The sequence below is a fragment of the Mus pahari genome, chromosome 11 (genome assembly GCF_900095145.1).
Source record: "Mus pahari chromosome 11, PAHARI_EIJ_v1.1, whole genome shotgun sequence".
Lineage (NCBI taxonomy): Eukaryota > Metazoa > Chordata > Mammalia > Rodentia > Muridae > Mus > Mus pahari.
In genome coordinates this window covers 52,951,364-52,964,053 of record NC_034600.1, presented here as the reverse complement: position 1 = coordinate 52,964,053, position 12,690 = coordinate 52,951,364, and the positions used below count along the sequence as shown (strand labels likewise).

The 12,690-nt window shown below is 36.5% G+C and overlaps 1 long non-coding RNA gene across 1 annotated transcript in view; it reads left to right on the top strand.

Annotated features, from left to right (window-relative positions):
- Positions 1-3,655, top strand: part of LOC115065005 — an 8,492-nt gene extending 4,837 nt beyond the window's left edge. The window contains exons 3-4 of the long non-coding RNA XR_003844811.1: positions 1,168-1,367; positions 3,203-3,655. This is a non-coding gene — a long non-coding RNA (uncharacterized LOC115065005). The remainder of the gene's footprint in view (positions 1-1,167; positions 1,368-3,202) is intronic.
- The last annotated feature ends 9,035 nt before the right edge of the window (positions 3,656-12,690 follow it).

The window sequence follows — 12,690 nt, the reverse complement described above, 5'->3', positions numbered from 1 at the left end:
AGAGAGAGAGAGAGAGAGAGAGAGAGAGAGAGAGAACTGAGATGTTACCTCATTCTCCTGTTGCTGCACTTTATCCTCAAACTGTGAGTCAAAAACCAACCTTCCCTCATTATGATGTTGTTAGGCATTCTGTCTCAATGATGAGAAAAGTATCTAATACTTATATAGTGGCTCTGATATTTTGATCTTTTTTTCTAGCTTGATGTTATATACTAGTATGTGTATACATTCAACTTGGGAACATATAGATCTATATAGATCTACTGGTGGCAAAACTGTAACTGAATCTATCAAATGAGTCAGATCTCTTGAGATTGGAACACTGTTAACAGTCATAGGTATGAATCTGAGCTTTTGAACGTCAGCTTTCTAGTGCTTATTTTATCTCTCCATTCTGCTACTTTTGGGAGTCACTGGCAAGCTTCAAAAGTGTTGGAGTTTGTTACACATTAGAGAATTACAATGACGCACTCTACCTACCCTAGGATCAATGCTGTGTCACAGCTGGAAACCATAAGCCTCAGATATTAAAGAAAGTCAAGCCAAGACAGTTGCAAGGCTGGTCCTAAAAGGACTAATAAGCCGAAGTGATGATTCATTTAGTGCTTTCAGGATTAGAATATGCTAATTAATGCATGAAGGCAATATGGCTTTCTATCAAAGTGAACTTTACTTGAACCTGTTTCAAAGTAAACACCCAAGGGTATGACATAGATGCATAAAAATTTGATAATTTAGATATTAAGGAGAGCCAGATGTCCTTTTATGAAATACATCTTTCATATTCTGAGAGCAGTAAGTACATAAAGATGTGAGAAAGAACAGGACACATCCCAGAGAGCCACAGTCACATAGAATAGTTGCTGGTACGTTTTTCCTTTGTAAATTTTTACTTTAATGTCAATTTGCTGGGAATGGAAGTTGTTTTATGTAAATTTGTTAAGTAGATATTTTGAGAAGTAACCTATTCTTTAGCTTTTGAAATGTTTAGCCAGATGTTTACCCAAACCATTTGGTTTTCTGTCTAGGTGAACACCTAGACTACAAACCCCTGTTACCCTTGTGGCTGATTAGGTGTGGTCTTGTGAAATATGGAAGGAAGAATGCCTGTGTTTACTTTTATGAGCCATAAAATTTGTCTATGTGTGAATTTTTTTCTTTCTTCAGTTTCTTTCTACCTTCAGAGAACCAGGAAATAATTCAGAAGACCTTTGAGGTGATATAGTCATTGGATAAAAGGAAATTGCATCCTAGATTCTCATAGTTGAAAAATCTCAACCAACACAAACCTAATATGGATGTCCACTGGACTGTACAGATCTACTAAGAAAGATTTGACCAAAGAGAATGACTTGAGGTTGATACAGGTAACATGATTTGTCTCAGTCTTTCTACATTATCCCTGTTTGGCTTCTAATTTAAATCTCTCCTGTTTCCTCCTCCAGAGGTCTATTCCTAATGATACGAAGATGCTTGTATGACACTCACAAAAAAATTGTCAATTTAAGTTGACCAAGTCTAACCTCAATGGTTTAAGATTTAGTGGTCATATCACAAAGTGTCTGTTTCAATTTTGTTTGGTAAATCAGTCTCCTAAAGTCTAAATCCCATTCAACCCTTTGTGAAAACTATGTTTTTTCCAAGTGATCCACCAGTAAATTATTCAGGAAAAAAGTAACCATTCACAAATTTGAAGTGAGAAGGCATATATTCAGAGACATGAAAGAACTTCTTTTCCTCTTATCTGATTTATTCTTTCTCAAGTGATTGAGTCTATGATCATAGTTTGGAAGGTGTTTACAAAGAATCTCATGTAGATGAACTCAAGAAAACTGAAAACAAATCATTTTTCTTTCTTAAAAATGAGAACTGAAACTAACAGGTATTCATTTAATATAGTAGCAATAGGTTTAATACAAGATTGGCATGTGTTAGAAGGTAAAACAACTACCTAGAAATTTTTGTACCATATAAGCTAGTATAATTTGTCCTAAATCTATCCCCCAATAGAAATAGTCTTAAAGATGTGTTTACTGTAGAATGAGGACCAAGCATACTATAGCAATTAAAACTCTGGAAACCAGGCTATTATCCCAAGTTTCTCAATATGAAGACAATTTCTGGAAGCTTAAAGTTTGTTTTCTCATGGTTGGGTCCCTCAAATGTATGTAAATAGAGCCAGAATTTCCCAAATGAGGACGTGTGCACCAGAATGGATTGTAGTAACCATTACATAGGAATTGACTATCATAACCTACCATCTATTGCACAGGAATGGACCGTTGTGTCTTACCATCTATTCCACAGTAATTGACTGTTGCAACCCAGTATCTATTGCACAGGAATGGAATATTGTAACCTACCATCTATTACATAAGCATGGACTGTTGTCACCCACCACCTATTACACAGGAATGGATTGTTGTAACCTGCCATTTATTGAACAGGAGTAGACTGTTGTGTCCCACTCTGTATTGCCATTTGTAACTCATTATTTTGGAGTCTCTGTTTCAGGCTGGCTTAGTTAACTTGATTTTTATTTGCAAGGTTTACTGCATTGAAAACAGTGGCTCTATGAAGTTGACCGTGTATGTGCAATAACAGAATAATCTAGTTTTACAGGGAAGGGTCTGTAGAAAGTGAACCTCAAACTCTAAGCCCCCCTCAATATATCAGTCACTTGTTTCATTTAATGATAAGAAAATAAAAACCCACTACATGTGACTTTTGTTACTCTGAGAGTGACAGTTATATAGAATGTCCTGTTAGAATCCTTTAATGCAAGGGAATGTCTTGAAAATCAGTGTCTGAACTTTAACTTAAAGGAAAATATTAAATTTCCATGCATTTAAACTAATGTTGTTTGAATTTTTTTTCTTAAACTTACTAGTAAGCTTAAACTAAGTTAGTACAGTAATAGAACCTTTTGATTTGAACTCCACCAAAGCTAGGTAATCTCACTGGTTTTTCTTTCTTGAATTTACTCTAACATCTATATGCCAGGAATTGAAATTATTTTATGTAAATCTGTTAAATTGGTGTATTTGAGAAGGAACCTGTTCTACATCTTTTGAAATGTCTAGCCATTTAGAAGTGTTTATCTAAACCCTTTGTTTTTTTTTTTTAGACAAACATCTAGACTACAAATCCTAGAAATCCCACCACCACCAATTTTTACTTTTCTGGCTCTCTTTTCATAAAGGTAAAAATGGAGTCCCGTTTGTTAATGCTTGTTTTCCTGTTGTCTAAGCACTCATTTCAAGTGGAATGCCTGAAGACACTGAATCTCCAGCAACACGTCCTGCCAGAGGCTAAGCCTTTACTATTTGGTCTGCCAGTTGTCAGGCAAGCTCAGGATTATGAAAGGTACAATGACTTTGATCCTAAATAGCATTCAATTGTAAAACTGGAGAGGATTAGGGAGCCCCATAGAGAAGAATTTAGGTTGTACAAGAGACAAAATGTAATTATGTTCTTTTCATTGCAGTTAATGATCTCCAAATTAATAGGTGTGTTGTCTTTAGGACATCACCAATTCAACTTCGAATTTAGGAATGATATTTAGAATTGTTCTTTGCTGACCATGTACAGTTTTGTTTCTAAGTTTTCATTTACTTATATGTCAAATAAAAGTAAGTGTATGATTATTTTTAAAGACTATTTATTTATTTATTTATTTATTTCTAGACAGGGTTTCTCTCTGTAGCCCTGGCTATCCTGGAACTTGCTCTGTAGACCAAGCTGGATTCAAACTCACAGAGTTGTGATTATTTCTTAAATGCATGAAAATGATGTGGTGAATGTTTTTACATTATTCTTTGGCAGCCATCAAATCTACTATTATTGTTATAAGGAGGAGTGATTAGGAAAGACTAGTAGCACACAAAATAAGTGATCTGAATGTGGGAACGTGGGTGTGGCCACACAGAGAATCTCACAAGGATGTTGTATTGGCAAAAGGAGGCAACTTCTAAGACTCTCAGAACCTCAAAACTAGGCTTATTGACAAAGTGAAAGCAGGAAAGGACCCTAGGCAATGGACTAGTCACTGAACTCAACACGAACTCTGTTCCTTTATGGTGCTACAATTTTCGGAATAGAACTGTATGCTGGCTCGTTTCATGTCCACTCAACATAAACTAGAATCACTATAGAGCGGGGAGTCTTACTTGAGAAAACACCTCAAATAAGATTTAGGCAAGCCTGGAGGGTATTTTCTTAATCAGTGATTGAAGAGTGGAAGAGCCTGGTCTATTGTGGGTGGAGCCACTTTTAGGCTGGTGGTTCTGTAAGAAAGCAGGCTGAGCAAATCAGAATGAGCAAGCCAGTTAGCAGCACTCCTCCATGATCTCTGCATCCTGTTGAGTTCTTGTCCTGACTTCCTTCAGCAATGAACAGTGATTTGAAAGTGTAAGTAGCTTTGACCATGGTACTTCATTGCAGCAAGAGAAATTCCAGGTAAGACAAACATTTTCTAGGATCTAACCAGAACACACTATTAATATTTTCTGTTACTTATCCAGCCTAGCCTACTCTTGACCTTGGAGTAAAGAGAGTGCAGGTCTTTATTTTCAGGCAATACTTCTCTAAAATTCTTTCAAACCATATTTGGTGATCAGTCTAAACTTCTTTGAGACCAGTCACACTCAACTGGAAAAGAATTTATGGAAGGCATTACTTCCTCTCTATTGCTCTCGTCCTGTCAAGAATTATCCTCCTTTTACAAAACACTAAATTTCCCAGTAGCTTCTCCATGATTAAGGGGGGGAAAAAAGACAAAACAGGCATGTTAGCTTCCTTATGAGGCTGTGAGAAATGATTACAAAGTTGGTTGCTTAAAAATTATGCAAACAACAACAATAGGAACTAACCAGTACCCCCAGAGCGCGTGTCTCTAGCTGCATATGTAGCAGAAGATGGCCTAATCGTCCATCATTGGGAAGAGAGGCCCCTTGGTCTTATAAACTTTATATGACCCAGCACAGGGGAAGGCCAGGGCCAAGTAGTAGGAGTGGGTGGGTAGGGGAGCAGGGGCAGGGGGGGGGGGAAATAGGGAACCTTTGGGATAGCATTTGAAATGTAAATAAAGAAAATAATAATAATAATAATAATAATAATAATAATAATAATAATAAAGAATGTAAAAAACAACAACAACAACAAAAAAAACTGTGTTTGCCAAAGAGGAAAAAAAAATATCAAGCTTGCTTTTTTTTTTTTTTTTTTTTTTTTTTTTTTTTAAAGAAAAAAAAAAAGAAACGGTTTCTGGAATATAATTCCCCCTCCCCCCTCCCCCACCTCCCGCCACCCTATTGTAGAAATTTTTTTGTAGCAGTACTTATGTAGCTCACTAATAGTCTTTGTTTTATGAAATAAAATTGTTATTCTCTTATTAAAAAAAATAATGCAAACTTCTTTTGTATTGCTTTATATAGAGGTCAGAAGTGTAAAATCAATGCATTGCCACTTCTGTGCCTTTTTGAGTTACTTCAGCAAAATGTTGACCTTTTCACCTAAAACAGTTGTCTCACGCTTCAATAACAAAAACTAAGATATTGATAATGTGGTTTGGATGTGAGATGTTTCCTGAAAGCTTATGTATTGGTGAATACTTCTGGTCTCCAGATGATGACACTAGTTTTAAAGATCGGGGACCATATAGGATATAAAGCCTTGCTAGAGAAGTTATTTCTGAGGCCAGGCCTCAAGATTTCATCATCGCTTCCATAGACAGCCTGTTACCAGAGCTCCATCCTGCTCATGCCAACATGTGATGCCATCCTGATGGATTTTCTCCATTCTATGGTGTAAACCAAAGCAAGCCCTTCCCTCTTGAAGTTGCATTTTGTCATACATTACGCCAGAATAATGGGGGAAAGTAACTTGTGAAAATAATGCACACTATTTAAGTAGAAATAACAAGAATTAGTTGTAGAGTGGGACTATTATATGATTTCAATTTCATCGAGTTCTGATGAAATAATTTAAACATCAGAGAGATGTGTATTTTCATTAGGATTAATGGGCACATCTATGGAGTGACGGGCACAGAAAAATTGAGAGAAGACTGCAAGATACTTGGTTTTTATATATTTGCAAATAAAATTAATTCTAGTAACATACACTCAAAGAAATAAAAGCTATGCAACATTTTACATTTTTAGACTCCAATAATTGTGCTCTAAATGTGTATTTGACTTGGAACTGAATGCTCATAGCCAATTTTTCAGTATTCTCTTATGTTTTGTTCTATAATGCGTTTATTACTTACATAGAAAATATAAGAGACTCATATCAGTAAAGAGCCTATTAACAAATTAACATTCAATTCCCATCCCTTCAGTATGGAATTACATATTTATTCAATGGCAAAGAAGAAAAATATTTTTATCATACAGAATGAACACAGGAAGCTCTGTCTTCATCTGTCCCTGAAACTTAACATTTTGTTGTCTTCAGTTGATTCAAAACACTGTGAATATGAGCATACACTCTGTTGATTAATCAACCATATCCTTGGTAATTACAGAATATGTATGCTTAGACGTCCAAACCCCGGACACTATTAAGATTTTGTTCTTTTATTACCCTACACATCTGCAGGTAAATCTAGTTAATTTAGATTGATTGTCAACAAAGGTCTTTTTGAAGCATTTTGGGGAGCTTACAGCACATAGAAAAAAGTATTCTCAGTAACAGGGATTATAAACACATTTGGGATGTAGATCATTTTTCTCCTAGAGGAGTAGCCTGACCAAGTTGTAATACCTCTTTTTCTCATGGGAGACAAATGTCTAAAATCTCTGCTTTCCTTTTTTTTTTAATGTCCTCATGTTACTTTTTAAATCATTATTCCCACTGTTGTATGAATGTCTTCTTTAGTGAGAGAAAAGAAACATGGCAAAAATAGTCAATGACTTTTATGTAGCCCTTCAGATGGTGAGCTTCAGAGGCACTTGAGAAATTTTATCTAGACACAAAGGCTCCAGATTACTAAATATAGAGGGTAAGGGGGAGACAAAAAGGCTCCAGCTAAACTCAAATTTCCACATGCCCCACGTAAGAAACCACAACTGGGATAGTGTTTCCCCCAAGGCTATGGGGACAGCACAGACAAACGGGTGCACACCCTTGTCTCATTCATAGGCTCTTTCTGTGTTGGCTGGCTGCAGAATTGCCTCTGCAAGCTTGTAAGGTTCCCTCTGATATATATTTTCAGTCACAATTAATTAAAAAAAATTCTCATTAGAACATGATACACACACACACACACACACACACATATATACATACACACACATTCAGATACACATATTTATTCAGATGTACAAAGTGTAGAATTCTTGTTTCTCTGAACTACTCAGAAAAGCTTATCAATACTGGCTTCTGTATAGTCGTACTCTCAACTTGCGTACTGACTAGGCCCCAATCAGTTAATGTTTGCCAAACTGGCTCACACTGAGTCTGTTTAGATCACTATTTTACTGGTGACAGTGTCTCTAGGGGACCAACAACATGCTTGATATACAGTCTGTATAAAACATTTTGTTGCTGACAACTCCTATTTATAGGATCTCAGCTTGTACAAATATTTTGTTGTGATTTTCCTGTAGATTTATGACTATAATTATTATTCACATTGATGGAAGAGGACGAGGAGGAGGAGGAGGAGAAGGAGACCTATAAAGAGAGAAAAATAACATGCATATGTAGCACATGGTAGACTATTGCCAATCTCCCATATAGGGTATTTGCTGTTGAAACATTGAGCTTCACTCCCACTCTGTTCTAAACTCTCTTCAACACTTGCATGAAATATACCAGCTCCCTGGTCCCTCTAATTTGCTACTGTGTTCAGTCCTTTGGGATCCCAGGCAGACTGGAAGGAGAGAGGGTCATATCAGGACATCTCTAACTCTTGCTTCCTCCCTGCCAATAATTTTGAAATAACACTTTGCCAAATCACTGGTCTTTGGAAAGTCGAGGACTTTCTACGACTCTTCGACTCTTCGTACGCTTTTGGTAACTCAGGAAAAGGGTAGCATCAGGTCACTCATCACAAACACCAGATCATTATAATAATCTTCCTTATTCTATTGAAATTAACCCTCCTCAAATCATCTTTTGTTGTGCCCAACAACTTTTGTCATTGAAATCCTGATCGCAAATCAGAACAATATTGTGGAAATTGAATTCATTTTATATTTGCTTCAGGATTAAAGAGATTCTTATTCCCCCCCCCCAAAAAAAAAAAAAAAAAAAAAGAAATCCTGATCGCTACTTTCCTACTACTGTCTTTTGAAGGAGCATGATCTAATGACAGTATGTTGCAGTTGCTTTGCAAAGAATATTTACAGCAAAGCTCTATGGAAGGAAAATATGGAGGTGAAACTCAATCACTAAGTATTTTAGAGTTAACTAGGGCTGAATGTGTTCATCGTATTTTGCCTAGTCCATTGCTTTTTTGTGTTCTTTATCAATGGTGTCTATCTCCAGAAAATCTACTCTATGTTTAGATTATGTTATCACAAACACAGTAATTGTAATGATGGAAAACAATGGCGTTAGACATTCCTTTTAAATGCATGAACACTATCTTTAGAAGCATTCAGAGGACAAGTAGATGAATATTCTAATAAAAGCGCAAAGCACATCAACAAGTTATACTATTGAACTCACCAAGATGTAGAACTGCAATTTTTTTTCTTATTCAGGCTTGAACACAGCACCCACATTCATGTTAGGTCAGAATTTTCTTATTTACCCAATCTTCTAGCTCCAAGATGGAGGACTAGGAATATCTAGGTGCTAATTTTCCAAAAGGATCATTTTGCAAGTAGTTAGGAATTCATTAAAATTAATCCTTTATGATTTCTGAGAAATCACTATATGCCGCAGACTGACTCCTTTGTGGGGTCTCCTATTTGCGTGGACTGGGCCTCGGTTGCAGATAGGCAAGAATTCAGCGAGCAAGTGACAAACAGTCTGAGAGACAGACAGACAGACAGACAGAGGGAGAGGGAGAGAGAGAGAGAGAGAGAGAGAGAGAGAGAGAGAGAGAGAGAGAGAGAGAACTGAGTGTATTTTCATAAACTGAACACCAGTCTTAAATAATACAGAAAATAAAGCGGTAGGATGTCACAGCAGGCAAAGTACATTGAGGTTATCTGACACAAAACAGAGGAATGATTTCAAAAGGACTTACAGGCGCTGGGTAATGTTTACAGTAAAGGTAAAACAGCTCTGCCTAGGGTCAGCTAATGACAGGTAAGGATTTCACACCCTAGTCACAATTTGTGCTATTCCTTTGAGCCTTGTGAGAGCTAGCACCAGGGGGTTCTGCTCTAGCAGACCTTCTCATGAATAATGCAATACCACAACCCCCCCCCCCCCATTTCCTAGGCCTTGGTAAATACTTGCATATGAAAGTAACTTGGATGAAATGAAGATTCCAAAAGTATGTTTTGCTAAGCTTGCCCTGAGATTTCTAACTCTTATCCAATAAAATACTGTAAGAAAGCATGCAAGACCCTCCAAGATATTGCAGGGACAAATCTGGGGCATTCCTAGCTATGAGAATGCAAGGTTCCAGGAGACTGAGTTTCCTTGAAACTCTTTGCCTCAGAACAGCTACGTCCAGGTTTTCAGACCTGTTGGTGAGTCACTACTGGAGTGGGCGTGGCAAATATAGAGTTTACAGACATGACCAATAAATAGTCCATGGATCGTATGCAGCCAGGCTTAGCAATCAGTGTGGGACAACACAAGATTGTAAGCTTGCTTATTTAAAACATCATTTTTTCCTATTTTTTGTAACTTGATTGTAAGATTCTTGAGTGACATTTGTAGCTTGCACTATGAAGTCTGTCATGTTGCAGTGCCAAGAGGCTTGGCATGCTTGATACAAGAACAAATGAAAGTCCCAAGGATAGAAATCTATATTCAAAATTATATGAAACTTGATGGCATATACACAATCACTCTCATACCACATTCTCCCTTCTCTCTGGGTTGAAGGGAGAAAAGAGAGGATGAAATTTGCAGTGTTATAACTTAAGTTCAGTCTGCTCGGGAACTGACTTTTGTATAACCTAATTGCTTATTTAGACTGCTGGACACAACTGGATCTAAGGTTTGGGAAAGCTACAAGAAGAAACTAGCAAGACTCATGAAAATTTCAAGGGAGCTATGTACTTGTTACTATCAGGGCAAGGGATCTCTGATTAAGAGATGCAAAGGGACATCAACTACATGATAGACATCACCAGATAAACTGAGTCGAACAGGCTTTGTTGCTATTGGGCCTGCTCTAAAAAAAATATGAAGTCATTATGAAAGGATAGAAACCAGTCACCCAAAGCCATATGATAAAATTATCTTCTCTAGTAAAAGTCAATAACAGACAAGTGGATAAAGCAAGCATTATTATACCTTGACCCTATAACTCTGCCTTTATTTTTCTATACGTTTTAAAGGGTAAAACCTTAAACATTCTAAGTCTTCAATAATCAATATATATTACATATAGATATAACTTGGACTTTCATACTATAAAATAAGAAGGGCAGGATCAAGGATTAGAGGCTTTTGAATAAAATCATAGTTGGTAACCATTTAAAACATATTGTTATAACTTTAGAATGCTATGTGTAATTTCTGTGGCAAAGAAAGAGAAAGAAAAAGATATTAACTCTAAAGGAAAGAAATGAGTAAGTAATTAAAACATGTAATCATCAAAAGCCCATTTAACCTAGGGACTAACTACAAGTGGGAACAAACAAGAAGACAGCAGAAAGCATACCCAAAGTGGCAATACTGCTTTTCATTGGAAATTATTTAGATATGAATGAATGAACCCCACTAATCAAAAGGAATAGACAGGCAGAATAGATTGTTATAATATGAAAAACAACACAGTGTACAACTGTATCCCACCTGTAAGAGATTTTCTAGAGTAATCTCTTTACTAAATATACTAAAGTACATACTAAATTCAGGAACTAAATTTAGAATATACTAAAGTACATGTATTTGAGTTATGAAGAGGTTGAACATGTAAGAATAGAATTGATATTCTAAGTAAAACAAAAATTACCAGCAGAGACGACAGGTGTCTATACTAATACTAGAAAAAAGAAGAAGAAAACAAGCCTCTTCAAGTCAAAAGTGTTACAGGATAATGAAAGAATATTATATGAAGATAATAGGCAATTCACTACAAAATATAGCAAGCCTAAACATATAGATACACTGAAATGAGAGCTCCTAATATGAAGGCAATAATTGACACAATTTAGTGGGAAAACAGACACTTTCTCAATGAGAATATTATTCCTCGTGTATTCAAGGAAAGAGATTCTGCTGTTGGAATGTAGTGCTCTGTATGTTAGGTCCCATTATCTGTTACTTTATTGATCTCTTCTGGCTATTCTCTCACCTAAATATTTTTTTTAGAACAGTACATCACTGTGAAACCCAATCTAGCCTCTAATTCACAAATCCTCGTAGCCTCTCAAATGCTGGAACTATACCACCACACACAACTAAAGAAAGTCAATAAATTTAAAACTACTTAACATCATAAAATTGTGAAAATAAAATATGATTTAATATTATAACAGCAAATACATGAAACTATGCATGGAAATTAAACAGCATAATTGTAAATGTCCAATGGGAGGAAAAAAATTCACATTTAAAGTCCTAATATTTCAAAGCACATGAAAATGAACACATGATATTCATAACCCTGTGGGATGAAGCAGTGCTTAGAGGAACACTCTTTTTAATTATTTATTTATTTATTTTATTATTATTTTCTTTATTTACATTTCAAATGCTATCCCGAAAGTTCCCTATACCCCTCCCCCCCGCCCCTGCTCCCCTACCCACCCACTCTCACTACTTGGCCCAGGCCTTCCCTTGTGCTGGGTCATATAAAGTTTGCAAGACCAAGGGGCCTCTCTTCCCATTGATGGCCGATTAAGCCATCTTCTGCTACATATGCCCAAGAGGAACACTCTTAACTGGAAAACAAACAGGACTGAAAGAGTCTTTCAGATCTTTCTGTGCACGCTTTGCCTAGAAAGAATGAAGACAAACTAAAGCAAGACCAGCAGGCAGAAGGAAACAATAAGGATGGAAGCAGTCATAAATAAAACCGAGTATCATCACACAACAGTAGAAAAAGCCAGGCCAACAGATAGCATTTTATTTTTAAAGTATCAACAAAATTGAGAAATTGTTATCTATCATAGAAAAGAGACAGAAGCCTCAGAGCTCTCAAAGCAAAACAAAACAACTGGCTTTACAGAAATAAATTCAATTAGACATGAATACAATGAGTATCTTGTTTTTCTGAGATGAGGGTCTCATCACGTAGTCCAGGACAGTCTTAGATTGCAGTCAGTCTGGCTAAGTCTCTAACCTCCTGGAATTACAGACTCACTACAGCAAATAATGTCATGTCAATAGACCAAATGACCTACATAAGACAGACAAATTCCCACAAATATGTAGCCCAACAAGGACCAAAGAGCTGAGACCGATTCGGAAGAGATGGGAGAATAAGAGTGGGCCACAAACCCACATCCTCAATAAAAATGAATTCTAGGCCACAAGAGGGAAAGCCTGCTAATATTCACATGTAAGAAATACAAACTTCGCATGGTCCTACAACTGAGATTGAAC